Source organism: Calliphora vicina, chromosome 3, assembly GCF_958450345.1.
Source record: "Calliphora vicina chromosome 3, idCalVici1.1, whole genome shotgun sequence".
Classification (NCBI taxonomy): domain Eukaryota; kingdom Metazoa; phylum Arthropoda; class Insecta; order Diptera; family Calliphoridae; genus Calliphora; species Calliphora vicina.
Genome location: NC_088782.1, coordinates 110993395 through 111012865, shown reverse-complemented (window position 1 = coordinate 111012865; position 19471 = coordinate 110993395). Strand labels below are relative to the sequence as shown.

The 19471-nt window shown below is 30.6% G+C and overlaps 1 protein-coding gene across 1 annotated transcript in view; it reads left to right on the top strand.

Annotated features, from left to right (window-relative positions):
- LOC135953977 (uncharacterized) overlaps positions 1-19471 on the top strand; it is a 41908-nt gene that overhangs the window by 10499 nt on the left and 11938 nt on the right. The window lies entirely within an intron of this gene.

The window sequence follows — 19471 nt, the reverse complement described above, 5'->3', positions numbered from 1 at the left end:
ATCGGATACTCTCTTCCAAAGTGAAGCGTATCGCAGGGAGAGCATTCTGCATCGATCGAAACAAATAGTAGTCGGAAGGGGCAAGATCTGGACTATAAAGCGGGTGAGGCAAAACTTGCCAACCACTTCATTTTAAATACTTTTTAAAAGGTATTGCAACATGTGGCCGAGCCTTGTCATGATGGACTGGGCGTTTTTCGGTCCATACTTGTTTCAAACGAATCAGTTACGTTCGGTACAGGTTCCCTGGCCAGATTTCAGAAACTTATAATGGACAGAACCCTTTTGGTCCCACCAAATACAGAGCTTTACCTTAACGCCATGGATATTTGGCTTTGGTGTCTTTTCAGCTGGTTGGCCGGTCATCAAATACGATCTCATGATAAATAAGTCTATTTTGAAATCAAATACAATTCTGAATTTTAGACAATTTAAAAAACTTAACGAAACTTTATTTTCTAAACTAAAAACATTTAAGAAGAAATTTCCATATATTCAATTAGCATCAAAAATATACGTTTTAAATAAGAATTTTTTTGTGATTTTTGGAAATATAAAAAAACTTAACGAAACTTTATTTTCTAAACTAAAAATATTTAAGAAGAAATTTCCATATATTCAATTAGCATATAAAATTTACGTTTAAAATAAGAACTTTTTTGTGATTTTTGAAAATTTAAAAAAACTTAACGAAACTTTATTTTCTAAACCAAGAGCATTTAGGAAGACATTTTTATATATTCAATAAGCCTATAAAATTTAAGTTTAAAATCTGTATTTTTTTATGATTTTTGAAAATTTAAAAAACTTAACGAAACTTTATTTTCTAAACTAAAAGCATTTGGGAACAAAGTTTTATATATTAATTTAGCGTACAAAACATACATTTATCAATCAATAAAAATATTTAATTTTGGAAAATTTTAAAAACTTAACGAAACTTGATTTTCTAAGCTAAAAATAGTTAAAAAGAAATTTTGTACATATTCAATTAGCATTTAAAATGTACGTTTAAAATTAGTATTTTTGGTGATATTTGGAAATTTAAAAAACTTAACGAAACTTTATTTTCTAAACTAAAAATATTAGAAAGTTTATTTTGGTATATTCGTTTATCTGTGACAAGCTTGTTTCAAAATCAAGAAAAATATTTAATTTTGGAGAATTTAAAAAACTTAACGAAACTTTATTTTTTAAATCGAAATAATTTGCAACCAGATTTTATTATGTTTGTTTAGCTTATATAAGCTTCGGGTTATCGTAATGAATCAGTTTTTCATCGCAAGTAATGATTCGGTGCAAATATGATTTCCTTTTATAGCGTTCAAGCTACATTTTGGACATGCAAAATCGTCTATCGGCTTCAATTCGTATGGTTTCCAATTTCCCTGCTTTTATATGAATGCTGCAGCTCGCAAACGTTTTGAAATTGCTGATTGAGTAGCTCCCAATGATTTTGCAAGATCTTGTTGAGTTTTACAACAATCTTCATGTAGTAATGCCTCCAATTCTTGGTCTTTAAACTTTTTTGACTGGCCTGGGCTATCTTTGACTTCCGTGTCAAAATCAGTACTTCTCTCGCACATTGAAACCGATGGAACACATTCACCATAAGCTTTGTTGCTTCAGCGGAACTTTTTTTCAAATTAAAGAAATAAAGCAAAACTTCCCTCACATGACGCTTTATTGGTACAAAATTTTACATTTCCGAAGCAACAAAAACTTTGTTATATGCACTATAATGTTCAATAACTAACACGCAATTCACACCATGATTTTTTTTCATTTTTGCCCAGACGTCTGTTTGTCGATGATTGTTGGTGAGCGGGGTAGAGAAGAATGGGGGGTAAGAAAACAAACATGATTTCGGTTTTACATGTTTCTTTTTGACATTCCTCTTTACACTCATTCGTATTCTTCTTATTATGTTTTATAATTTTTCGTTTGTTGAAGTGAAAAATTCATTTATATTAAAAGAGAATTTTTTTTTTAAAGTTAAATCAAACATTTCTTCAATTATTTCATTACACATTTTGAATTTACTTAAAAAAAAACAATTTAAAAAATTGTCCAATTTATTTTCCACAATCAAAATAAGATGTTTTCGTTTAAAAAAAAATATTACGAATAAACAACTAAAGAGAATCAACAATTAAATGTCAAAAACAAGACAAACATAATTTCATGTAAAAAATCACCGTGTAAATGTTAATGATTTTTTTTGAAGATCCTCAAAAGGGAATTCGAAAAATCAGACGTCTGAAAAGTCTTAATGTAAATTGCGCCTAAGTGAGAATAAATGCAACTGGTTACATATCTGTACCCTGGTACATATCTGTACCCTTCAAAATGACATATAAGAAACGCCATAGATGAATCAATAATTCATTTATTATTTCTTTTTGTATCAACACCACTGTACCTACATATTTTCGTGTTGAAGTGAAATTTACAGAAAATCATTGTTGCAGCAACCAGTTGCATACAGATTAATTTGTTTAGTAAATAATTATTACATTTAAATGTCAACTATATCCATGAATCATGCCAAAACTACAAGACAAGGATTTTTTATTTCAGACAAAAATGCCAGTTAGTCATATCCAGTTTTGTACACCATAAAAGCACCGTGCGTATTTGAAGATAATAAATTGAGATTTGTTGGATATTAAACAGGCGTTGCTTAATTTTGTTTTTCTTTTCTGTTATTTTAACATTTTCATTCTTCAATGAATTGGCGTTACTCATAATAACCTTGCATTTTACGCATTCATTTATAATTTATCTTACAATACTCGTTTATATACATTGTATTTAATATTGATGGCTCAGTCATCTGGAAACATTCTTAAATATAAGTGCATCATAATACACGTAATAGTGGAAATAATACCATATTTAGGTATTTACATGACTGCGGGTACTACAGAAGGAAGTCATTTTAAGATTAGCATTTAGTAGAATAAATAATGCTGATGTAAACAGAATTGTAACTGAAAACTTGTATTAGCTATAAAATAAATCTATCGTTATTTAAGTTTTTCTTTTTTTTTTTTTTTGTTATGTTGTCTTTATATTTAAGGAGTGAGATCGAAAAATTCTTAACATACATATATGTTTATAAAAAAGAAACCACTAAACTTACAGCTTTAATTTTTTTTTATTTGATTGAAATTATTATTACAATTTACAAAAAAAATTATTTTTATAGTTTTAATCACTAGTGATGAAATTTTGAACCTTTTTCGGAAACCCTTCCATTAACGTTTTTATAGTGCTTTCTGTCACTTTGCTCGAACATGTAGTCCATCTCCGTTTAAAATCTACCACACTTTTGGACACCTTTTTTGTACTCTTCAATTCTCTTTTAACAAGAGCCCAATATCTCTCCACTGGCCTTAGCTCCGGGCAGTTTGGAGGATTTGCCTCTCTTGGTACAAATACCACATTATTGTTCTTGTACCACTCAAGGGCTTGTTTGCCATAGTGACAGGATGCCAAGTCAGGCCAAAAATAAGTGGACACATTATGAAGTCTTATGAATGGAAGCAGCCTTTTTTGTAAACATTCCTTGATGTAAATTTCGGTATTTATAGAGCCCGTTGTAACAAATGAGTGGCTTCTTTTGCCGCAACTGCATATTGCTTGCCATACCAAGAACTTTCTGGGAAATTTTGTCTGCTTTTGGGTCCTAAACTTTTCTTCAACATTCCCTCGAGCATCAGCAACATAAAATTTTTGACCTGGAAGTTGCGAAAAATCTGCCAGAACATACGTTTCGTCATCCATTATGCAGCAAGAATATTTTTTTATAAAACTTGACTTCAATTTCCGTGCTCTGTTTTTGGCCTCTAAATTTTTAGTAGCGTTCCTGTCAGGAACTTTTTGAGCCTTGTATGTTTTTAAACCTGCATTAGCTTTAACTTTTCGTACCAAATAGTCCGAGCACTGAGCTAACCGGGCTGCTTTCCTACCGGATGTGTTGGGAGCTCTTTTGAAAATGCGTTCTATTTTTTTGGCTTTAGAAACATCATGTGGACCATTCCTTCTACCTGAACCAGGTTTTCTATCAACTGACAAGTTCTCCCGGTACTGTTTAATAACATTGGAAACAGTTTGACGGCAGACCTTTGTATGCTTGGCCAACTTTTTGTAAGACCAAGTTGGGTTTTGTTGAAAATATTTAATAATTTCAGTACGCACTTTTTTCTGGTCACTCATTTTAATCAGATTAACAAAAAAATTAATATAATTGACATTACACATAATAACTGACATGTTTTTCAAAGGTAACTTGATCAAAAAAAAATTCAAATAATACTTGGGTTAAAAAATGTAATGAAAAACGTGTGTTAAGAATTTTTCGATCTCACTCCTTAATATGTGATTAATCAAGCTTGAAGTTGAGTTCAAATTTATACTTTAGTTTTTTTCTTTTTTTTTTTCTAAATACCTTAGTTTTATTATGTTACAAATATTACAGGCTAATTATTGCGGCTTTTAAGACCATTAACAGTTTATTCTTGTTACTTTTAAGGTTGGGTTTTTGTGTTTAATGAATAATTAATGTATAATTTATGTTTAACTTTAACCTTTTTTTTACTTAGTCATCTGTTCATGTCATAACATAAATAAATACGTGGTTTGCTGCTTAGTGTTGACACGAGAGACCTGAAAAATGTATCTCGGAAAAATGGCTTGGAATAACTCAACACAGAGTGACGCTCCATTTACATCAGCTTTTGGTCATGAAGAATCATCACTGGCCGATATGCTTTACTAGTTTTTCACAGCCAATCACTATATTCCTATAGTATCGTCCCAAATAGGTTGTTGTTCCAGCAGGAACTGTTCTAAGGACTGAGATTGAAAAAATCTTAACATACATAAATGTTAATAAAAAATAAACCACTAAACCTACAGTTTTGATTTTTTGTTTATTTGATTGAAATTATAGTTCTAATCAATAGTGATGAATTTATGAACCTTTTCCGAAAATCCTTCCATGAAGGTTTTTATAGAGCTTTCAGTCACTTTGTTCGAACAGGTTATCCATCTCCATTTAAAATCTACCACACTTTTGGACACTTTTTGTGCTCTTCAATTCTCTTTTAACAAGAGCCCAATATCTATCCACTGGCCTTAGTTCCAGGCAGTTTTGAGGCTTTGCCTCTCTTGGTACATTATTGTCCATGTGCCACTCAAGACCTTGCTTACCATAGTGACAGGATGTCAAATCAGGCCAAAAATAATTGGACACATTAAGAAGTCTTATGAAATGGAACAACAAAGTTTTTTTTGTTTCGAAAATTTCGAATTTTGTACCAACAAAGCGTCATATCACTTCTTTAATTTGGAAAAAAGTGCCGCACACCGATTGCTCACCAAAACTTATGGTGAATGTAATCCATCGGTTTTAACGTTCGAGAGATGGTTTGTTTGGTTCAGAAGTGGTGATTTTGACACGGAAGACAAATATCGTCCAGACCAGCCAAAAAAGTTTGAAAACCAAGAATTGGAGGCATTTCTCCATGAAGATTGTTATCAAACTCAACAGGAGCTTACAAAAACATTGGGAGTTACTCAATCCAATGGATTTGCAATTTCAAAATGTTGCAAGCAGCAGGATTCGTTGGGTGCCATACGAATTGAAGTTGAGAGAACTTGAAAGACGATTTTGAAAAATGGATCCATTACGACAGGCGCGGATCTAGGTCTACCATTTGGGGGGAAATTAAAATTTGTTCTACATTTTTCTTTTTATTCATTTTTTTATATGAAAACTTTTTGGTTTTGGTGGGGGAAATTTCCTATTTCACCCCCTCTGGATCCGCGCCTGCATTACGATAACCCAAAACTTAAGAGATCATGTGTGAAGCTCGGCCAACCAGCCGAATCGGCGTCAAAGCCAAATATTCATGGAGCTTAGGTAATGCTCTGTATTTGGTGGAAGCAAAAGAGTCCTATATTTGCCGAAAACGTCCAGAATATGCGGCCAGACATGTAACCGTAATACTCCATCATGACAACGCTGGGCCACATTATGCAATACCTGTTAAAAACTATTTACAATGAAGTGGTTGAAAACTTTTGCTTCACCTGCCCTATAGTCCAGACCTTGCTCCGTCCGACTAATATTTGTTTGGATCGATGCAGAACGCTCTCTTTGGGATACGCTTCACTTTGGAACATAGTATCCGATATTGGCTTGATTCGTTCTTGGCTTCAAAAGATGAGCAGTTCTTTTGCCTCCGAATCTATATGTTGCCACAAAGATGGCAAAAGGTTATAGATAACAATGGCCAGTACTATGAATAAATTTATATTGTACAAATGTTTCAAAATAAAAGCTAAAAAATTGGAGAAATTCCGCGTTTTTAAGTCATACATCCAATTTTTTCATCAGCTGTTGGTACTTTTGGATTTATTGCAGAGATTAACCCTCCAATATTAGATGCTTTAACTAGCAAATAAAACAAAATATTTGACTAACCAACAATAACATCCATAGATTTAACTTAATCAAGTCAAAAGCCATTAGAGTTTAGAAAATCTGCGAAATATTGTTGAAAAACTAAATTTCCGATTTAAAATCAGCAAAATCGGTCCACAAATGGCTGAGATATGAGGAAAAAACCAGGACAACCTCGATTTTGACCTATTTTTTACCTATATCTGGATTACTAAGACATTAATATAGACAATATGGATATCTAATGATAGATATTTCAAAGACCTTTGCAACGACGTATATAAGACCATAGTAAGTTGGACATAGAATGGGTCAAAATCGGATTAAAACGAATTTTTTTTTTTCACCAAAAAAATTTTTAAAAATAATTCGAAATTTTTTTTTTCCAAAAAATTAAAAAAACAACTTTGGAACAAAAAACTAAATTTTGTTTACGTAAAAATAATTTAAATTATTGTTGCGAATACTACAACAAACGTAAAAGCAACAAAAACAACTGTCAGACTTTGAAAGCTCGAGCCAGTATAAAAAAAACCAATTGCATGTGGTTTTTATAAATGTTGTAGAACCCAGCAGTTTTAGGAGAAACCTAGTTATATAACTACCTATGTGACTAGTCATTTTAACAAGTAAATGTTATAAGCAAAAGGTCAATTGACCCTTCTGGATTACAATGAGACTGTCTGATAGCAGGTCCAAAGTATTCAATGCATTGGATTCACATACGGGTTACATAGACACAGCTACCTTACTAGCTACCTAACTGGTTACTTGATCAGCATCGTAACTAGTTATTTTAACATATACGGGTGCTAATTGACATCAAATAGTCAGTTAAAAAGGCATCTCAAAGACAGTCCAATAACCGATTTCTTGTAGACAAACCATCCTCTGATAATTTTCTTCTGGTGGGTAAAATAACTTTTAAAGAGCAGTACAAAAAAAAAACGTATACGCAAAAATAAAGTAAAATGTATGAGAATTAAGTTACTCAAAGTGACAACAATCTTGACTACTTATAGACACTTAAGTGACAATTGTCTTCACGCTAGATTACAAGGGATGTATAAAGTAACCACTTGATTTCATTTCACATCCGTGTCGAATGACCCAAAATACATCAATTGGAGTGAACCAAGTGTTTAGACATTAGTGACAATTACTGTCTATAAGAGATACATTCACCCCTATCGCGCAACAATATTTCACATGAAATGTGTTCCCTTTTCCCATTTTTCGTTCATAAACTTTGTTCACGTGAAAAAAATCGCCAACATGGGAAATTTTTAGATGGAATTTTGTAAACAATAAACAGCTGTTACGAACAAAATCAACTATTGTGAATGAAAAGTTCAGGGGAATATCACGATAGCAATTTTCCCTTCGAGGGAAATGGATATTTCATGGGAACATAAATTTCACATGTTTTTCACGATAGGGGTGATTGACTATTTGCTTAACTGCTGGGAATCGACCCCTTGGAATTGTATAACAGTTCTAAACATTTTCATGAACAAAATTTATTAGGTGGCTAAATTGTTAATAACATATGGGCAATTCCACGAGAATCGATACCACGACTGAAAACACAAAAACCCTTGAAACTTTTTTCAAGATGATTTGAATAGAAGAAAATAATAAAAAATTACTATGTGAAAGTATTTAGATCATATTACAACATTTTAAAGACAAAAATAATAACTTAAACTGATTATATTTAATTTTTTAATGTTTTAGGCGAAAACTAGGCTCCCAATTAGTTTGTAGTATGAAATGATTTTGACTCTGATTGTTTTTTTGCTATTGTCAAATTGTTTATTGAAACCCAATGTATATTTTCTATTCACTTTTTTAGTTTTTGTATACATATATTTACAGAATATATATTGTTTTATTATAAGAGAAAAATCTGTCACGTACGGTATGTCATGTACGATATTAAATTTTATTTATTATAAAATCATCCAAAGATTGTTTTTATTTAAAAATGACAGATTGTAAAGGAAAAATATTTCGTTTAGTGTAAGGAATTAAAAGAAAACATAACGCCGCACACGATTCCAATATTTTCGCATATTTCTACATGTACCTCAAAATGAGTTGCGTTTTATGTCACGTACGATATACCCCTATTTCGCTCACTATTTTTTGGACAACAATATTTCGAAAGAACTTTTTATTAGTTTAAAATATCGTACCTTCTGAATGGAACATAAAGATAAAATTATTTTTCAGATACTCTTATTTTTGCAAAATCTATACAAATGTCACGTACGATGATATGGAATTGCCCATATGCATTCTGATTATAGATTTAACTTTTTTTTTCTCAGCCTCCTTTTTCAATATCAATTGCTCTAGTTGTTATACAAGTATTTAGTCTATATAATCATTTAATGATTATTTAATTGACTCTAAACAAAGAATTCACCTACAAAAACCAGTGCATTATTGTTCGAGACTTGTTTGAATTATAACTATTTAATTTCAAATTAGTTTGGTTTTAGAATTTATGATTAAAAATATGCCTGTATGTATATGAATATTGGTTTGTCAGTCAATCTGTTTAATGTTTAAAAATTTCGCGTGTTTACATTGTAATTGTCCATTTATGTGCAATTCTGTTGTAATCATTTCATTAATTTAATTTTCTTAATTTTTAATGGAGGATTTTTAATATAAATATTAGTCTGTGTGTTGTTTATTTTGTGGAATTCATGTAAGGTGGCAATATGGTTTTCTTTTTCCTTAAAACCGATAAATTTTGGAACTGATCAAGAACTAGCTTCACAAGATCTTGGTCACTGAGGCCACAATGATGTATATTGTCGACTTGTCTAGGAAAATGTTGGATTTTTTAAAATTAGTTTTCAAATTTAAAGCTGTTTGCTTTAATTAGTGAATATATTTTTTTTATTATTCTTTTTATTACAACAGAAACTATTTTAAAATAAATATGTATATTGTAGTATGTATTTTGATAAAACAAATATTTACTTATATTTATATGTTTTTGTTTGTTTTTATAGTAGAAAGTGAACTTGAGCTAGTAACATGCGTTTAATTACCTGTTAACATGCATTATTTTTAAACATTTTTAATTACACATGTGGCAAAACATAAAATTAAATTAATTCACAAACAATATAGGGGCGTAATAAACTAATTTTTGGAGGAAAACTTAATACAATGTAATTATAGCGAAATTTAAACGCAAATTTAAGTGAGGCAAGGATTTAACATCAAAATACTTTCGCTTCAATTCCAACTGACAGCTGCAGTTAAATACAGGCATTGACATGAAAAGAGTCCCAACCAAGGAGAATTTATATACAAGGTGGTGTCAGTTCTACAAAAACAACGATTGGTCTTAACAAATGTCAAAAAACCAAAATGAAAAATTAAACAAATTAGTATTAAAACTTAATATAGTGAGGGCTTTACTTATTTATGTAAACAATAAATATTTTTATTAATAAGCTTAGAATATGTAGATATTTAAATTTAAAAAGAAGCTTTGACAGTTGTTAGAACCAAAAAGCGAAAAAAAAAATTATCAGCTGTTTCACTGATTCTACCTTGTTGGTGTCGATAGCACAGCTGATTATTGTTTACTTTACTTGTTTAGCTGTTTGAGCTGTCAAATTGCCTTGTGTTTGTTCTGGCGAATTCTACAACAAACGAAAAAATAACAAAAACAACATGTAAACTTTGACAGCTTAAACCACATAAACAAAAACAAATTACAAGTGGTTTTTGTAAATGTTGTACTTGTTGTAGAATTGACACCACCTGGTATATAAATTCGCCTTGGTCCCAACCAAAACTGGCTCCGTTTGTGTCAGGTTTTTCTCTGTGTAGCTAGCTGTCAGTTGCAAATTAAAGCAAAAGTTTTGTATGATGCATTTCTGCGATTTTAACTCATATGTAATTCAATTTTAATAATATTTTCTTTCTTTTATTGTTTAACTATAAACAATTTATTTATTTATTTTCACACCTGTTCAATATCAATTGATTTCAGTTAAATGCAAAAATTAAGTAAATAAATCACACACTTCTTAAGAATTTTTCTTCATTCTAAAGACACATATTAAGAAACAAAAAGCAAAACTTATACATTTCTATTTTTCTGAAAAAAAAACCTCACAAATTATAAAATTTTTCTTACTTAAAACCAAAAAAACAATCTAAAATTTATAATCTTTAAATTGAAATACAAGACCACCCTATAAAGCCCAAAAAAAAATTCAAATAAAAATCGATTTAAAACACCCAACGAATGATTTATATATTGGAATAAAATCACACACACAATTTATTAACAAAGTAAAATTTTCAAACACTTTAGTTTTTTTTTTATTTGGAAATGTGTAAGAAGATAATATGTTTTGGTTTCCTAAATTTTAGAGGGTGCGTGCTAATGAATTTAATAGGAAAACACGTCCAATATATTCGGTTTTTTTTCTTCTATATTGAATTAGCATTTTATTTGAATTTTGTTTTTATGCCAAATTTATTTTGTTAAAGATTTATGCAAAGTATTCAATTTATTATTATTATTATAGATTTTATTTAAACTTTGTGGAGTACTGCATGCAAACTGGCTGCAATTAAAATGCATAATTTTAATTGTTAAAATTAATTTTGGGTGAATATTAAAGAAGTGTTATTAAATTTATAAATTAATATTTGAGTAGATATAAATGCAGTATTTCCAATTGGAAATTGCACTTAATTTTTGATTTGTCTAACTTACAGCCATATAATGCCACAGTTCCAATTCTGCTCTAGTTCTGTTCTGTTCTAGTTTTGTTCTAGTTCTATTCTAGTTATACCCTTCACCTTCGTGAGAAGGGCATATATAAGTTTGTCATTCCGTTTGTAATATCCACAATATAATTTTCTGACCCTATAAATTATATATATTCTTATAGATAGCGGAGTCGATTAAGCCATGTCTGTCCGTCTGTCTGTTGAAATCAATTTTCTGAAGACCCCAGATATTTTCGGTATCCAAATCTTCAATAATTAAGTCAGACATGCTTTCAAGAAGTTTCCTATTTAAAATCAGCAAAATCGGTCCACAAATGACTGAGATATGAGGAAAAAATATCTGGATTACTAAGACATTAATATAGACAATATGGATATTTCAAAGACCTTTGCAACGACGTATCTAAGACCATAGTAAGTTGGACCTACAATGGGTCAAAATCGGAAAAAATATTTTTTAACCCGGATTTTTTCTCCAAAAAAAAATTGAAATAACTAAAAAAAAAAATTTTAAATTTAAAAAAACAAAATTAAAATTTAAAAAAATATATTTAAAATAACAATTCCAAAAAAAAAAAAAATTTCCAAAAAATTAAAAAAACAACTTTGGAAAAAAAAATAATTTTGTTTATTTAAAAATATTTGAAATTTATAAGATTAAGATATATAAGATTCGGCACAGCCGAATATAGCTCTCTTACTTGTTCTGTTCTAGTTCTGTTCTAGTTCTGTTCTAGTTCTGTTCTAGTTCTGTTCTAGTTCTGTTCTAGTTCTGTTCTAGTTCTGTTCTAGTTCTGTTCTAGTTCTGTTCTAGTTCTGTTCTAGTTCTGTTCTAGTTCTGTTCTAGTTCTGTTCTAGTTCTGTTCTAGTTCTGTTCTAGTTCTGTTCTAGTTCTGTTCTAGTTCTGTTCTAGTTCTGTTCTAGTTCTGTTCTAGTTCTGTTCTAGTTCTGTTCTAGTTCTGTTCTAGTTCTGTTCTAGTTCTGTTCTAGTTCTGTTCTAGTTCTGTTCTAGTTCTGTTCTAGTTCTGTTCTAGTTCTGTTCTAGTTCTGTTCTGTTCTAGTTCTGTTCTAGTTCTGTTCTAGTTCTGTTCTAGTTCTGTTCTAGTTCTGTTCTAGTTCTGTTCTAGTTCTGTTCTAGTTCTGTTCTAGTTCTGTTCTAGTTCTAGTTCTGTTCTAGTTCTGTTCTAGTTCTGTTTTAGTTCTGTTCTAGTTCTGTTCTAGTTCTGTTCTAGTTCTGTTCTAGTTCTGTTCTAGTTCTGTTCTAGTTCTGTTCTAGTTCTGTTCTAGTTCTGTTCTAGTTCTGTTCTAGTTCTGTTCTAGTTCTGTTCTAGTTCTGTTCTAGTTCTGTTCTAGTTCTGTTCTAGTTCTATTCTAGTTCTGTTCTAGTTCTGTTCTAGTTCTGTTCTAGTTCTGTTCTAGTTCTGTTCTAGTTCTGTTCTAGTTCTGTTCTAGTTCTGTTCTAGTTCTGTTCTAGTTCTGTTCTAGTTCTGTTCTAGTTCTGTTCTAGTTCTGTTCTAGTTCTGTTCTAGTTCTGTTCTAGTTATGTTCTAGTTCTGTTCTAGTTCTGTTCTAGTTCTGTTCTAGTTCTGTTCTAGTTCTGTTCTAGTTCTGTTCTAGTTCTGTTCTAGTTCTAGTTCTGTTCTAGTTCTGTTCTAGTTCTTTTCTCAGTTCTAAAAGGGTTTCACACTCGATGTGGTCGATTTTGATAACCATTACTTTTGGTTTTATAGAACACTGTTGACAACCAGCTGACATTTGACCAAAGTGCTGGACCTTATTGACACTGCTAGAAATTTCAACTGGATTGTCCGATTTACTAATGGCATATTACTAATTTGCATATAAAGGCAATGAAATAAAATGAGCAACAGCTTTTGTGCAACAAGATTAACAATTGAATTTCTTTGTAAAAATAGCAGATTTTCACAAATTATTCAAATGCCAATAAGCCTTTTCATCAATAATGTTTTGACAGTTTGCTCACGTACACTTGAACCTGTAACAACACATGATAACCGGACGTTATAGTAACATCATAAAGAATACTTTAATGAAGCTCCTTATATCTCAACTTAAACACAAAATTCTTTTAAATAGTTAATATTATTAACATATTAATAGTGTTTAAATTACAAACAGTTTGAACTGCTACATTTCCTAAACAAATTATTATGCAAATTTAAATAGTTTTAATGGTTTTTTAACCAAAAAATAAAAGTTTATTATTTTGTCTTAATTTATCAGGTGTTAAATTGCAGTTTAATAAAAATACTTTTATATGAATTTTGTTTGTATAGCTAGAAATATTTTTAAATGTTATTATTACTCATTGAATTTATTCATTAATAAAACAGTTTTTTTGTTGGTTTGTTGGTTAGGGCTGTATTGAATAAAAGTAAATCTAAATAAATAAATAAACAAATCTGCAATGTGTCTTGCATATTAAATAGTTTTGGCTTTTATAAAATCAAATTATATATACATACATATATTTCTATGACATTTGTCTAAGTAAAAATATAGTCAGTCAGTGGTCGCCAAATGTATGAACTTAATACTTAGTTTGGCGACTTATAGAATGAACATGTCTGGGATTTGTATAAAAGCAAAATTATAATTATTTTTTTTTTATTTTAAAAAGAAGTAATTTTTATAAATATAATAAAATGTCGTAAAACAAGTTTGATTTGCAAATTTAAAAAATATTTTTATGTGTTTATAGGGACTTTGTTTAAAAAAAATCCAGTTAGATACAATTTTACTACAGTTTGTAACATTTTAACACGTTCTATTCATTAATATTTTATTGTTAAACAACATTTTTTACATGCAATTATTTTTTCTTAAATCCCCTATAATTGGCCATAAATCAGGCCTGGAAAAACAGAGATTTTGAAATGCTACAGAACTCTAAACACATAAATACTTTGTTGAGGTAGGTTAGGTTATAAAGAGTGAGCTGGTAATACCGGCTGCCTTTCTAAAGGATCAAGGGTTCGCTGCCTTCCACCTTCCTAACATCCACTCTCGATAAATCCGGTAGGCCGTGCAAAAAAGGACTACCCATTTCGGGTCCCCGATAGAGCAGGGCAAAGACAGAGGAGATGTTCAACCGTTACCTACTCGTATTCGTCATGAAAACTTCCACAGAAGTCATTATCAGGAGTATTCAGTCTCCTAGCATGCGTACCAAGCAGTTCCCTGTAAGCCCGGCTATCCAAATTCGTAGCGTGATAGCCCCGTTAGAGACATTAACCTATGATGGTCGTAAACGGGCCATGTAAGCCTCGATACCGAGCAATTAGTCAAACTATACCATCTCAGCTGAGCAGATTGATTTACAACAGCAGAGCCAGTTCATCCGCGATAGTATTATCGAGTATACCAGAGTGACCCGGCACCCAAACTCCAGGTTAGAATATCTCGCCATATCGTTTAGAGACACCCGGCATTCATGTACCAATCTGGATGTCGAATAGGCACCAAAGAGGTATTTGTCAGTACAAATTCGGATATTCACACCCGGTTGTTAAAGTTAACCTTTTGTCTGAATTATTTGCTGAACAATACTAACCTACCGGAAAGCAATCAACCACTACTCGAACTCAAAAGAGCAGCAGTTATGACGAATATATTATTTCGTGCTCGAGCAGTTAAAAAGTTTTTAGCGGATCTCAACATAAAAAAATCTCCTGGGACTGATGGTATACTAGCACTGGTCTTGAAGAATTGTTCTTCGAAGCTAGCTCGTGCATTAGCTAACCTTTTCAGAACTTTATACCCTGCCGACAAATTTCCTGTATGTTGGTCGATTGCTAATGTAACGCACTTTCCAAAGTAAAGGAGAGTATTAATTAAGCATCTTGTTAAATATTTAGAGTCTAACAAGCTACTCAGCGACCGACAGTAGAGGGCGCTGTTCGTGAAACTTGCTCAAGCCTTCCTATTGGAAAAATGGTATCGTTCCATTCACCGTTTTGGCTCTAAATATTTCTAAGGCGTTCGATATGCTATGGCATGGTAAGCTTCTATCAAAACTTATTGCTTCTCTCTCGATTTATATCGATCTTTCTCAGAGATCACACAATAAGAGTTTTTGTAGATGAAATGCCATCAAATGAGTTCAAAATAAAGTCAGCGGCACCGTTCATTTCTCCTACTCTATTTATTATCCTCCTAAACTACCTTCTACGTCAAACTTCCAACCTTATCTATTCTTTTGCAGATGACAGCAATATTTTCCATTCATATACATTCAATAATAGACCAAGCCTGTAGGAGATTGTCTATTTTGGAGTTACTCAACCACGTACAGGAGAAGAAGAAGGTGCTTATCTATTTACTCACTGGAACATCGTCGTGAGCCGTGAATGTGAGCTGTAGAATTTTGGGGTGGGGGCGTCTGCGGTCCATATTTCTTTGATAACGACATTGGTCAGACCATCTCCGTCAAAGGCGAACGCTGTAGGTCAATAATTACCAACTTCTTTTGCTTGAATTGGATGATATTGACGCTATGACGTTATGTGGTTTCTACAGGACGGCGCTATCATGCCACATTGTACGCTGAACTGACCACTGAGATCGTGTGATTAGACCACATTTGACCTCTTCTTGTGGGATTTTCTTAAGTCGCAGGTCTATGCGAATAAGCCACAAACCACAGCGGCCCTTAAAGTCAACATAACCCATGTCATCGTTCAAATTCACTAGGATTTATGCACCAGAAATGGACATTTGGGATGACCGCCACATAGCGAAGCCGCGGCTTACAATTGCACCATGTTATATTCCATAAATAATGTCATCGATAGGTCTTTCATACAAATAAAAAATGTCGATGATATCTCACACACACTTTGTTTTATTTAAATTTAATGAAAGACCCTTAACATACGAAGTTAATTTTGATTTCATAACGAATTTAATTTAAACCGATGTGATGATTCTTATATTCATTTCTGCAAAATACATACTGCTGAATTTTCCATTTCTGATGTCAAAAAATACAATAGTGCAAAATTTCCCATCCCTGTCATATATTGTATACAAAGAATGCTGTTGTTGTTGTTGCCTTTGTTTTGTAGTTGCCAACTGTTTGTTTTCTTTGTTTACCTCAAGTTGTTTCATACAAATTGCAGTTCTTTCTACTTGAAAGTAGTTTTCTGCATTTCAAATGCATGTAATAAATTTATTTAAAAAAAAACTACTTTTACTTAAGTTTAATGTAAAAATATACATTCTAAACATACAACTTATAACAACAAATTTTTAACCATTTGCAAGAAGACTGTTATAAATCATGTAAAGAGGAAAATATTATTGAACACAGGTTTTTGTAAAACAAAATAAACATTCGTCTATAAATTTTAAATGAAAACTATAAGTATTTTATCTATTTTGCATGATTTCCATATAATTGTTTTAAAATTTGTCTTAAATATCGAAAAAATCTATTCCTCTTTTTCCTCTTAAACAAAAATAATTGTCTTTTAAGCACAGCTTGTAATTAATTAATTCAATTAAAGCTTAAATCTCAAAAATCTGAATTAAAAAAATTTAACAATTTATTGCCAAAAACCAGTCCCCACAAATGAAATTCTTTAGATTCATTCACAAGGCATTTATTTGAATGGAATTCATTCATTGATGACCAAATGTTGAATGAATTTTAATATGAATAATAAAATTCATTCAACATTTGTTTTTATACCCTTCACCTTCGTGAGAAGGGTACATATAAGTTTGTAATTCCGTTTGTAATTTCCACAATATAATTTTCCGACCCTATAAAGTATATAGTATATTCTGGATCCTTATAGATAGCGGAGTCGATTAAGCCATGACCGTATGTCTGTCTGTCCGTCTGTTTGTTGACAGCAATTTTCTGAAGACCTCAGATATCTTCGGGATCCAAATCTTCAATAATTCGGTCCACAAATGGCTGAGATATGAGGAAAAAAAAAGGACAACCTCGATTTTTGACCTATATCTGGATTATTAAGACAATATGGATATCTAATGATAGATTTTTCAAAGACCTTTGCAACGACGTATATAAGACCATAAGTTGGACCTACAATGGGTCAAAATCGGAAAAAATATTTTTTAACCCGAATTTTTTTTTTTACCAAAGAAAAAAAATTTAAATTTAAAAAAAAATAAAAAAAGAAAGTTTAAAAAATAAAATTTAAAACAACAATTCCAAAAAAAATTTTTTCCAAAAAATTAAAAAACAACTTTGGAAAACAAAAAAAAATTTTGTTTTCTTAAAAATATTTAAAATTTTTATTTGGAAATATAATTTGGTGAATGGTATATAAGATTCGGCACAGCCGAATATAGCTCTCTTAATTGTTTTTTTTTTTTTTTTAATTTTTGTCAATTCAAATCTAAACCAAAATGAATGAAAAAATATGTTGTAGATGTAGAATAAATAAAGGCGTATTAATCAGGAGATACAATATTTGTTAGTTGTCAAATGATTTTCAATGTCAAAATCAGATATTTCACATGAAACAAACAAAAAAATACATTTATTCTATCTCACAGCAACTCTGATCTGATTTTATTTAATACAAAATTTTATTTATTTTACTGCATTTATTTGTTTGAGTTATGATAGTGTTCACGTCAACGAGCTCATTATATTTTTATTTTAAAAGTAAATAAAAAAATTGTTACTTGAATTGATAAGATTTCAAAATTATTTGCAATAATTTGCCGTTTTTTTTTTCTAAAGGGATTACAAGGTTATAGTTGTTTGTTAATTAAAAATAAAAATCAAATATTAGTGGTACTCGACATACGAAGCGTTTTATATTGTAAATTCTAATTTAAAACATCTTAACGCATTTTTCATGTCATGCGTTTTAGATTGCAAACGTTTAAAAATGCAATATTTTGGCATTGATTGTGTACATGTATATTCCTTTGTAATCCTTAAAACATATTTTGCAAAGCAAAAACCTACTAAAATATGTCAAAATCTTAAATTCTGTTCCAATACTTTTGTATTATTTTAATTTCGCCATATGGAATGAGAGAGAGTGATGTCAACGCAATACACATTGCAAAAAGATCCTAAAATATGGCAACATTCAAGGCGAATTTATATACCAGTTGGTTTTAGTGGCCAATTCAGGCAAATACGAGCGAACTCATTAATTTTTAATATATGGAGTTTATTCTTATTCTCAACAATAAGAGGTTGTTACGAATGTCAAACTCCATATATAGAAATTTAATGAATTCGCTCATATTTGGCTGAATTCGCCACTAACACCCTCAAGGCGTCTTTGTTTATTTTCTTCTTCTTCTTTTTTACTTTCTCTAATTTCGCCATATTGAAAGAGAAAGAGAGATGCCAACAGGAGTTTTGCAATCCTGTGTAATTTGTGTTGCAGATAATTTGCAGCTAATACTCAACTCACTATTTGAAAGTTATTATATTAATTAAAGTGTTTATTTTCTATTTTTAATCCTAAATATTGAGTTATGACAGTATACAAGTCAACGAGCTCATTATATTTTTACAAGTGCATGCACAAATGATTTGTTTGCTAGCTGTTAATTATAAAAGGAATTGAATTGATAAGATATAAAAATTGTTTTCAATTTTTTTTTATTCTAAAGGAATTACAAGGTTATACACATGTATTTATGTATGTATCTATATAGTTGTCTGTGAATTGCAATTAAAAATCAAATATTGTATTTCACTTATCATTAATGTTATGTTTTATTTATTAGTTTAATTCATGTTATTCATAGAGACATGCACATAGAGCGGAAACTAGAAAAAACTCAAAACAAAAAATTACAGAAAAAAATCACACATTTTGTTTTCACATAGTTTTTTGTTACTAATATATTCTAACCACTTAGGTTTTTGACAGGAGAGCTTCCGATCTATGTGTATTTATCTATGATGTTATTCATGTCAGTATTTGATTAGTTTTCTAATTTGATTAATATTTTTGTTTAAACATGATTGTTAATGAAAACTGATGTGTTCAAAGTAATTTTAAATTAGAAAATATTGACAAAAGTAAATAATTAAACCGAAATATCAAAATTAATTTGTACAGTAATGACCGAAGGACCAGAAAATCTTTTATTTTGATTTCCTAATTAATTTAGCCTTTATTTTTCACCATTTTGCTATCTCAATCTGCATTCATTATATTGCAATACAACTATATGATCATCCATATTTCTTGT